Source organism: Sciurus carolinensis, chromosome 12 (assembly GCF_902686445.1).
Source record: "Sciurus carolinensis chromosome 12, mSciCar1.2, whole genome shotgun sequence".
Taxonomy (NCBI): domain Eukaryota; kingdom Metazoa; phylum Chordata; class Mammalia; order Rodentia; family Sciuridae; genus Sciurus; species Sciurus carolinensis.
This window is the reverse complement of record NC_062224.1, coordinates 39,084,446-39,093,639: the sequence shown is the minus strand read 5'-3', so window position 1 is coordinate 39,093,639 and position 9,194 is coordinate 39,084,446. Positions and strand designations below refer to the sequence as shown.

The following is a 9,194-nucleotide window of genomic DNA, read 5'->3' as shown; positions in this document are numbered from 1 at the left end:
GAGAGAGAGAGAGAGAAAATCCAGTTTCTACTGCTGAATAAAAAAAACACTCCCACACTTGGTGACTTCAAAAGCTGTCTAGTTATGTCACCAACTCTGCTTCAGGAGTTCCATCAGGGCACAGTGGTAATGACTTTTCTCTGCCCCACACTGAAAACTTAGTTACCAGAGTTAGTGGCTTGGGTGACTTGACAGCTAGAGTCTGGAATCTTCTGGGGGCATCTTCATTCACATGTCTGATGAAGGGTACTGCCATCTATTGGACCACAGCTGATTCTGTTGACAACAGCACTGACCTTGGTTTCCTTATTACATGGCTGCTTCCAGGTAGTTGGATGTACACATTGGTCCAGGGTCCAAAACTGAGCATCTGAGCTAGCAGGGCAGGGCTGAAAGACTCCTGTGATGCAGCCTCAGAAGTCACACAAATATGACCCTGCATTTTCTTGGCTGCAAACATGTCACTAAGGCTATTTTCAAGGAGAGTTGATATAGAACACCTCTGGAGAAAATTGGGCAATTAGTATATATATAATACCATCATGATCTGTATTCAGTCTGTGTAACATGATTTCTTGATCCTTGATGGGTCTTTTACTTTTTGAATTACCTATCTTTGGGGCCTTCTATTAAATCTGGAGAAGGGAGAGGTTTTCATTTTTGTTTTTGCTAGAATGAAATGTACTTACATTACTTATATCCTTTCCCTACCTGGAAAAAAGTTATGAGATTTTCTGTACATGACTGTCTTACCCTATCTTACCCTTTCTTCTTTGTGACCCAATCCCCTAAGATAAAGGGAATTTTCCTTGGTACAGAGTTGACGCTGAAGTGGTTTTCTGCCCGTCAGGCTCTGCCATGAAACTGTGCATGAGAGTGTCTGGGGGAAAGTTTTGAAAACTTAGACGTGTAGCCTCTCCACTGAAGATCTAGATTCAGTAAATATAGTATGGATATTCAGATTTAAACATGTTTTGTACTGACTCAGATAAGAGTCCTAGTTAAGAGCCACTAAATACATTAAAGTCACATATAAATCCCAGATGTCCAAAGCTGATGAAATCTCTGGAAGAGTGGGATATTTGTCAGGTCCTCCTTTTTTCAAACCTCTTCATCCCAATAATGGTAATCTAACTTTCACCAGCCTTTCACCACTTCCGTGCTTGGGAATTAAAAAGGAGTGTTTAAGGTTTTATCCGCTAACTTGCAGAGTAGCACCCATTTTCTTCCAACCTTTCATCATTCCTTGCCATTTAGAAAATCCTTAGAAATGGGCTTATAGATGCTCTCTCTCTCTCTCTCTTTTTTTTTTTTTTGCTCACCAAAATGTAGATTTAATTCTTCAGTAGCATTTGTATAAGGAGCAGGTATAAATTATTCTAAACTTGCCCCTCCTAAGTGGAATATGAAAGATTTATATCTACTCAAAAAAAATGAGTATGAAACAAAGAAAGGTCTTGAATCCCACTGAAAAACGTTGAGAGTTTCACTTCCTTTCTTCAGAAAAATGCATGTACATTTGTGTGCAGTTTCAGAGGCTTCAAATACATCCTGGAGTTCAGTCCTATAGTCCCAGATAAGAATCAACATTTCCACAGGGGATCTGAAAAATCAGTAAACCTCATTCCTACAGTCTGCATTTCTCCTATTGAATCTGGGGGAATAATCCGCCAAACCGAAAAATTGAAAGAAAAGCAACTCACTTCAAAGACGAGGTTTTCCTCATTTCCCCTTGGAAGAAAGAACATCCCAGTCTCTAGTCTCCTCTATCAAATGCTGCCGTGACTCATCCACTCTTCCAGGTCTTCATACAGCTGTCCACTAAACCAGCACTTAAATATACACCATGAAGAGTCATCAGGCAAGGAATCCACCACCCGGTAGTTGTTTTTATGAACCTTTTTCAGTTTCATTTTCAACATCATTTGCCTCCTTAAGCTGGTTAGTGTCCTCCACGTTTTGGTAGGACTGCCACATGTGCTGCCGTCGAATGCCCAGCTGACACCTCATCGTCTCTGATAAAACCACCTTGAGGACATTGCCCTTGTTCTTATTGATCACCTTCATCACATTGGTCACTTCTGATGAGTCCACATTGGGATGATTCAGCATGATGACCAGCTGGTTCTGATGGGGGCATTTAATCAGCTGATCTGATTTGGCAGCCATCAGTTGGAGCTGTCTGGCAACCTGAAAAATGGAAGGATCCTTGAGGCAGTGGCTGTGATTGGCCTGAAACTTGCTTTTCTTCTTGGATGAGTTTACTTGCCTGGATTTATTCCTATTCATTGGAAGACTCCTGGACAGCAGTCTCCCTTGCTTATTCATGTTGCCACAGCTGTGATGCCCAGATTCAGGGCCATTTTTCTTAGGGATTGTGCTACACAGAGCATCCTTTTTTCTTGGTTTAGGCCAAAGGGCTGTCTCAAGGAGACATGGGGACATGTCTGTTGGCCCACTGTCACTCATCAAAGGCTGCAGGTCTGAGTCTTGTTTCATGGGGCAGGAAGGAGTTGGTTTTGATAACTGTGCTTTGCTGCAAGGTATGCCAGCAGGTGCATCGCAGGTAGCCTCTATGATGTGGGCATCCTCAGAGGAGTTGAGCACCCTCAGCACAGCCTCTTTGGGGATCAGCACTGGAGTGGCAACATGAGCCTTCCTGGTCCCTCTGCTCTTGGTGTTTCCGTCACTGCCATTAGCAAACTGTTGTTAGATTTGCTGATGAGGAAGCTCTCCATTTCCATCCTCATTCAGGGGTTGCTGAAGAGGATCTGTGGAAGGACCCAGACCAGGAAGAGACACATTCATGTCTTGAATGCCCTCAGGTGTTGCTTTAGAGGTTCCCTTTGAAGCAGATCGAATCCAGGCGCTATTTGCAGACAAAGATGAAGGCTTGGCACAGGACTCAGTCAGCTGGTGATCTGCATCAGGGTTCAATTGACTTTATTCTGGATATTGAACTATTCCATTTAATGCCCTCTGGGACATTTTCAGACCCAGAGCTCAGAGAAAATACTGATGAGATGACAGGACCCTTGGAAGTCTCACTGATCCATTCAGAATCCTTTAATTCCCCAGGTTCACCTCCAGGCTGAGATCTAACTCTGTCTTCTCCTCTTGTCATGTCTGTGTGTAAATACTCACTCTCCTGTGGAGAGGAGGTCTGGCCTGGACTTGAGGCTGCCTTGTCTTCTGCCTGGTCATCTTTCAGTTTTCCAGTAGAGGAAGACATTTTTGCAGGAACCTTGCTCTGACTTCCAGGTTCCAAGTCACTGTGATTGACTGTAGGCAATAAGCCCTTTTCTCCAGAGCAGGAAGTGGCTGTAGGTGACACTGCCAGATGAAATAGCTGCTGCGAATCACTGTGCACATTTCTTCCATCTTCAGCAAAAGAACCAGCAGCTTTACAAGGAAAGGGGCCTGATGCAGCTCCAGGACCACACAGGACACTGCTTTTCATGACAGAGACTGGAGAGTGACCTTTTAAGGAGGTAAAAGAAAAAGTGGTCCTATGTGGATACAAATCATTCTTTGTCTGCAAATCCTTGACTGCATCAGAATTGAGAAAGGTTCCCTGTGATTGTGCACACCAGAGCCAGACATGAAAAGATCATAAGACCTTACCCACTTCACATCTTTCAGTTGTTTCTGAATTAAAGACTGAAGACTATCGACACCTATGAGTTTTCCAGTGTTTCTTTCCATTGCTAGCGACTTTATTTCTTCTGCACAAAGTATATTTTCTGGCTCCTTTGCACCTTTCTTTTTACTCATGTGCTTGGGATCCCCTCCATCTCCCCTGCCAGCTTCCAGGCAACTCTTTTCCTCCAGTGGAAACAGTTTTGAGAAGGACCTGCTGTGTGCCATTGACAACCTTCATGTCCATCAACTGGGCTAAACAGTTCACAGGGGCAACTGGCTCCCAGGGGCTACCCCGGGCTGAACGGGTTCCTTTGCAGGAGATAACACTTGGATAACACTTCTACTTCAATGCTTTTGTTCTCAAACAGGCTGATTTCATTTGGCTTGAATAAGGTCATTTGATTTGGAATACACACACATCTTTTTGATATTCCTCTGATTCAGGTAACAGCAGACTATTGTGAATTTTATCTTTATTTACATGGAGAGAGAATCTCAAAAGCTGATTTGACAGTTTATTTTGAAATGTGGCCCTTGGTTTGGGAGGCTTTAAGAGCTCTATGTTTTGTTGGGAAACACTGGGTTCTTTTTGCCTCCAACTTGGTGGCGGTTTTGAGTGGTCTCTTAGCACGAGCCCTCACGTGGATTCTCTTCCTGTTCTTGACAATGTAGTCATTTCCAATAGCACCATAGTCGAAGTACTCACACTGATAAGGACTTAAATCTGTTTTTCTTAGGATATTTTTGGGCCTGAATTTTATGATAACAAAAGATATGACACAGAACAGATTTTTACTGCCAAAATGTACCTTCATACACAGTCTTTGGATACAAACCCACAGCAATACACTTACCCATACCCCAAGTCTGTGGATCAAACGTGGCCTATGCACATATTTAGCTTCTCTCTGTGAATTGAGTCAGCCTGAAAATTGAGGAGTCTCACATAGAATGTGACTATTCAGCCCACTGAAAGAATTGTATCTGTCCTCCTTTGAGTACACACTACTGTCTGTGGGTGTTACAGAGTGAGGTCCTTTGTCTTAGGACTATGAGTTCTCCAGTTTTCTGATGATCTACATAGGCATTTCCTCATGTAGGCACTTTGCCTCTAGAAGTGTTTGAGTTTACAATTCCTGTTTGATAATGTATTTTGATAAGGAATTTAGTGTCTTTAAAATTTAGTGTCTTTAAACTTGATTATTTTATTTGATTAGAATATGATCTATTTGAAACTGAATTACTTTTTTAGAATTTAAATTTGGTATTTTACATATTGTTTTCATCCAAAGCATGATTCTGTATTGCAATATGATTATACATAAGCCTCAGTAGAATAATTATGGTTATAGGTAGATAGGTTATGGATATCGTCAACCACATGGTATTTTTTTCATCAGCAGTGTCTCTAAAATATCAAGTGATCTAGTTCCTTTAGTGCCTTTCATTATGCTAACCATGTAGATCACAGTTAATTTCTAATGACAAACCAGTAGTTTTTATATTCTCATTTTTATTTGTCCTCAAATGAAAAGTGACTTGAAATGGAAATTAAAATGGAACCTGTACAATTATTTAAAAACCAGAGATGCATGAGTGTTGCTGAATAATCCTTATAAGTAGGAACATAATTTTGTATTGAGGTTAAGAGCAGTTAATGTGGGAATTTTTTCTCTGATAATTGGAGAAAGCTCATGGGTTTTTTAATCATAAGCAGCCAAAACCATCTGTTTGTTTACTGTCCAGACCCAATTCTCAATGTGATCCTTTTGGGGTGGGACTGCCTGATAGCAGATTCTGGATCCTAACAACACAACTAACAGATAATCAATTTAATTTCTTCTTAACCTGAATGAAACTCTATTATTGTTGAAGAGCTCCCTGAAATTAGAGCTCCTTGAAACTCTAATGTCTGAAATATTTGTAATTGCCTCCAAAAAGAGTTACCCCATTGACATTAAGCAAAGTTAAAGCTATTCCTTTAATATTGGATATAGAATGCACAGTTTTGTATTGTTGCAGAAACCAGTGATTGAGATCTTTCTGTTGGGGGACAATACTTCTGGAAAAGAAAATAGAATATAGAATATAGAATGAGAAAATATAGAATATAGAATATAGAATGAGAAAAGCTGCCATGAAGATGAGCAATTTAGCCCATTCAGTCAACAGAAATACTTAAAAAATTTATTACCATGTTTCTGGGTTTATGTCTGTCCACATCAAGGATATAGCCCCTGCCCTCAAGCAGGTCTTGGTTCAGGTGTGGAATAATCTTATTACCCTATAGTACCATGATAAATGCAAGATTCTTGGAGTTTGTGAGTATTTGGAGTGAGTTGTGGAGACAACTGAAGTTCATGTTGTCACTATAGGCAGGGGAGGGCCATCTCAAAGGGAAGGAGCAGCACTTGTCAAAGTGCCAAGCTCTAAGGAGGAAGAGCTACTATGTGTTTTCTCTCACTATAATTTTACTTTAAAATTATCATTTATACAATTTTCAGTTCAGTTGTGAAATATACAACTGGGTGAATCTAAAGTGTTTCTGTTTTCTTACAGGAGAGACTCACACCACTGTTACTAATCTAAGGGAAAACAACACATTGAAGAATTTTTATTAGACAAGGGAGCAGTTTCACATGCAGTTGATCAGGGCAAGTACAGACCTTTACTTATCCCGTTTCTTTTGACCTTACTGATGGTGTAAAGAGGTAAGAATTCCATAAGTCAGACATGTTCAGTTGATGGGAGGAATTTGATTATCTTATAATGTTTAGGGCATTGTACAGTTTTCCAAAATAAAACATCAGTTACCAAGTATTAGGGTGGGCAAAACAAAGACAGTGTAACAGGATTCTTACTCCTTCACAATGAAGAGTGACGTTTTGTTATCTATCTATGCATTTCTATTAGCTAAAGGCGTATATTATTTTGATTAGCTTTGAAAATAAAAACTTTTGTTTTTTGATTCTATGTTAAATTTTCTCTTATTTCATGTGATTTTTAAATCTCTGCTTGCTTAGCCATGCCTTCAGAATTCTGCATCAAGTGTAATGTAGAGTTAAAACTCATTTTGTCTTTTGGATGCTTTTTGGTTTCAATTGCTTTCCTTGATAAAGGGTGTCTCTATATGACTGTTTTTTGCTATTATCTGATGGTTTTCACCTTTTTTTTTTTGGAAACATATTCTGATGTTCTTCTTTTTAGTTGGAATGGGGAGAGTTAAGGAAAATAACCTATATCGTTACTGTTTTGCTTCCCTCAATAAAAGTCATAGTTGTTTGACAAAGGAAAGTATATAGAAATTTAATTCACACAGGACTGGGTTTACTTGTTAGTTTTACTTGAGAGTTGTGCTACCTTGCAAAATTGCCTATTAACCAAAATATTTTATGATAGGAAAAGGAAAATAGTATATGCCCAAGATGTGGTTTTAAGGTTTATACCAAAGCACATTCATTTTAACCTAGTACCTTTTATCAACATCATTAAGTGGAACTCCTATGGTCAGTATTTTAGACTATCATTTCATTAATATTCTAATATATTTTCATATGAATACTAACATTAATCTTATAATTATTTTAATACTATGATTGTTATTACAGCTTTAATCCTGAAAATCACTTTAATTTCTTTCATTTTGAGCTATGAATTTCAGTATAGCACAGTATCCTAGGCAAATAGTAGGCAATCATTCTCTTCAATTCATTCCTATTTCAAATAAATGACTTCGGCATAGTCCATCAAAGGACGTTAAATTAGTAAATTCTACACTGTATGCCCTGAGTGGGTCAAGATGTTTCCTGTATTCTCTTTTTTTTTTTTTTGAAAAGAAAATAGGTTTTATTGAATGCTGTCTTTGAAGGAAGATAGAAGAAACTTCTTAATTGTTTCAAAACTTTCTATCTCCAAAATTCCTGAAATTGAGCAGAACTTTAAAAGGAGAGGAGGCAAAGAAGAGACAGCTGCAGAGAAGGGAGACAAAAGGCAGGAAATGTACGTATGTAGATTTAGTTAACCTGCCTAATTTTATCTCTGAAACTCTTGTACATAGATGGACCCTGAAGCTCTCTAGAGGTTTGTTTCTGTTTGCATGTGCAAATGGTCAATGTTACAGGGACAGGCAAGATATGAAACTGGTAGTATAGATCAGGTGAGCTGTTTGAATAACTTCATTGGGATTCTTGAGGTGAAGTTATCTCTCTGCTATTTTAGAACATCCCTCATGCTTGCTGCAGGACACAAAAGCAAAGGAACAGTCAGGCTACTTCTTCAACAAGGAGTTGACGTGTTTTTGCAAGATCACTGGGGTCAGACTGCATTATCTCATGCTGTTGATGGTGGTGATACCCTGTGATTGTTTACATGAAATGCTAGCTAATATTGAAAGGAGGTTCACAATCAGCAGAAGAATTGCATCTTCTACATCAGGTGAGATTTCAACTGAGTTCTGGTAAATTTGGTCATTTGGAAAAGCAGCCATGAAACCAAGAATACTAAACAAAGTTTGAGAAGTCCGATGCTGCAAAGATTGTCGGATTCTTTCAAGAGTTTGTTCCATCCAAGAACTGGGGTTTGACACTAGGGACTCAGGCTTGTTAGGTGAGTGTTCCTACTGTGCAAAACACCCAAGCCCTACCTCAGGACTTTTAAGATCTTATCATTATGAATCCCAACATAATCCATTTCATTCCAAGTAGAACCCCAGTCCTTGGGATTCCAAGAGTGCCACATGTTTGATGTTTCAAATTAGACATTTGAGACTTCACACATTAAATTTAACAGGAAATCTTGTGAATTTTCTGTTACGAGGAAGTAATTTTCCTGTTAAGAGCAGATACCTTCAACCACACACCCCTAATTTTTTCTAGAAGCTAGGGCTGTCCTTTAGTCAAGGAAATCCTCTTTAAAAAGTAGGGGAGAGGAAAAGGGTATCATTATCACTCTTTTAATACTATTCTTACAATGGCACTTTTGAAATTTTGTCTTGCGGTTGGGTAATGATTAGCCTCTACTAACTCTACTAACTGATCCAGGTCCCGCACTCTTCATGGTAATGCATGCATAGACTTAAAAGTTATACATTTTATGCGTTCATATTCTTTTATGGTCACTCATTTTTCCCAAAGTGGAATCACATGCTTTGGCACCTGGACCTTCTAGATTTAGTCACATATTTAGTGAGCAAACTGACCCTTCCCACTTACTGTCAAACTTATGTGGATCTGACACCATAGTAGAGACCGTTGTGGTGAGTTATGCTATGAGGCACCAGTAATTTGGGATCATTCTAAACTATCAGATAGGTTCAGGGAATGTTGCAGGAAGAAATTGCCCCTGTGTTTCTTTTGTGCCTCAAACTCTGCACCCAAATGACGTTCTGGTCAGTGTAGATCTTTTTCTTAAGTCATGGTAGAATTGATAATCTTTCCTTGGGGTGGGTAACATCATTCCATTTACACTCAAGGGGTCATTTTTTTTGTAGTAATGAAAATTTCCCAATCTACTTGTATATATCCCTCAAGTTATCCAAATATTTTAAAATCAGC

General features: G+C 39.1%; 1 pseudogene; it reads right to left on the bottom strand.

The window, feature by feature from the left end:
* Positions 1-1,722: 1,722 nt before the first annotated feature.
* Positions 1,723-4,457, bottom strand: LOC124961263 (zinc finger protein 518B-like; annotated as a pseudogene).
* Between the last annotated feature and the right edge of the window lie 4,737 nt (positions 4,458-9,194).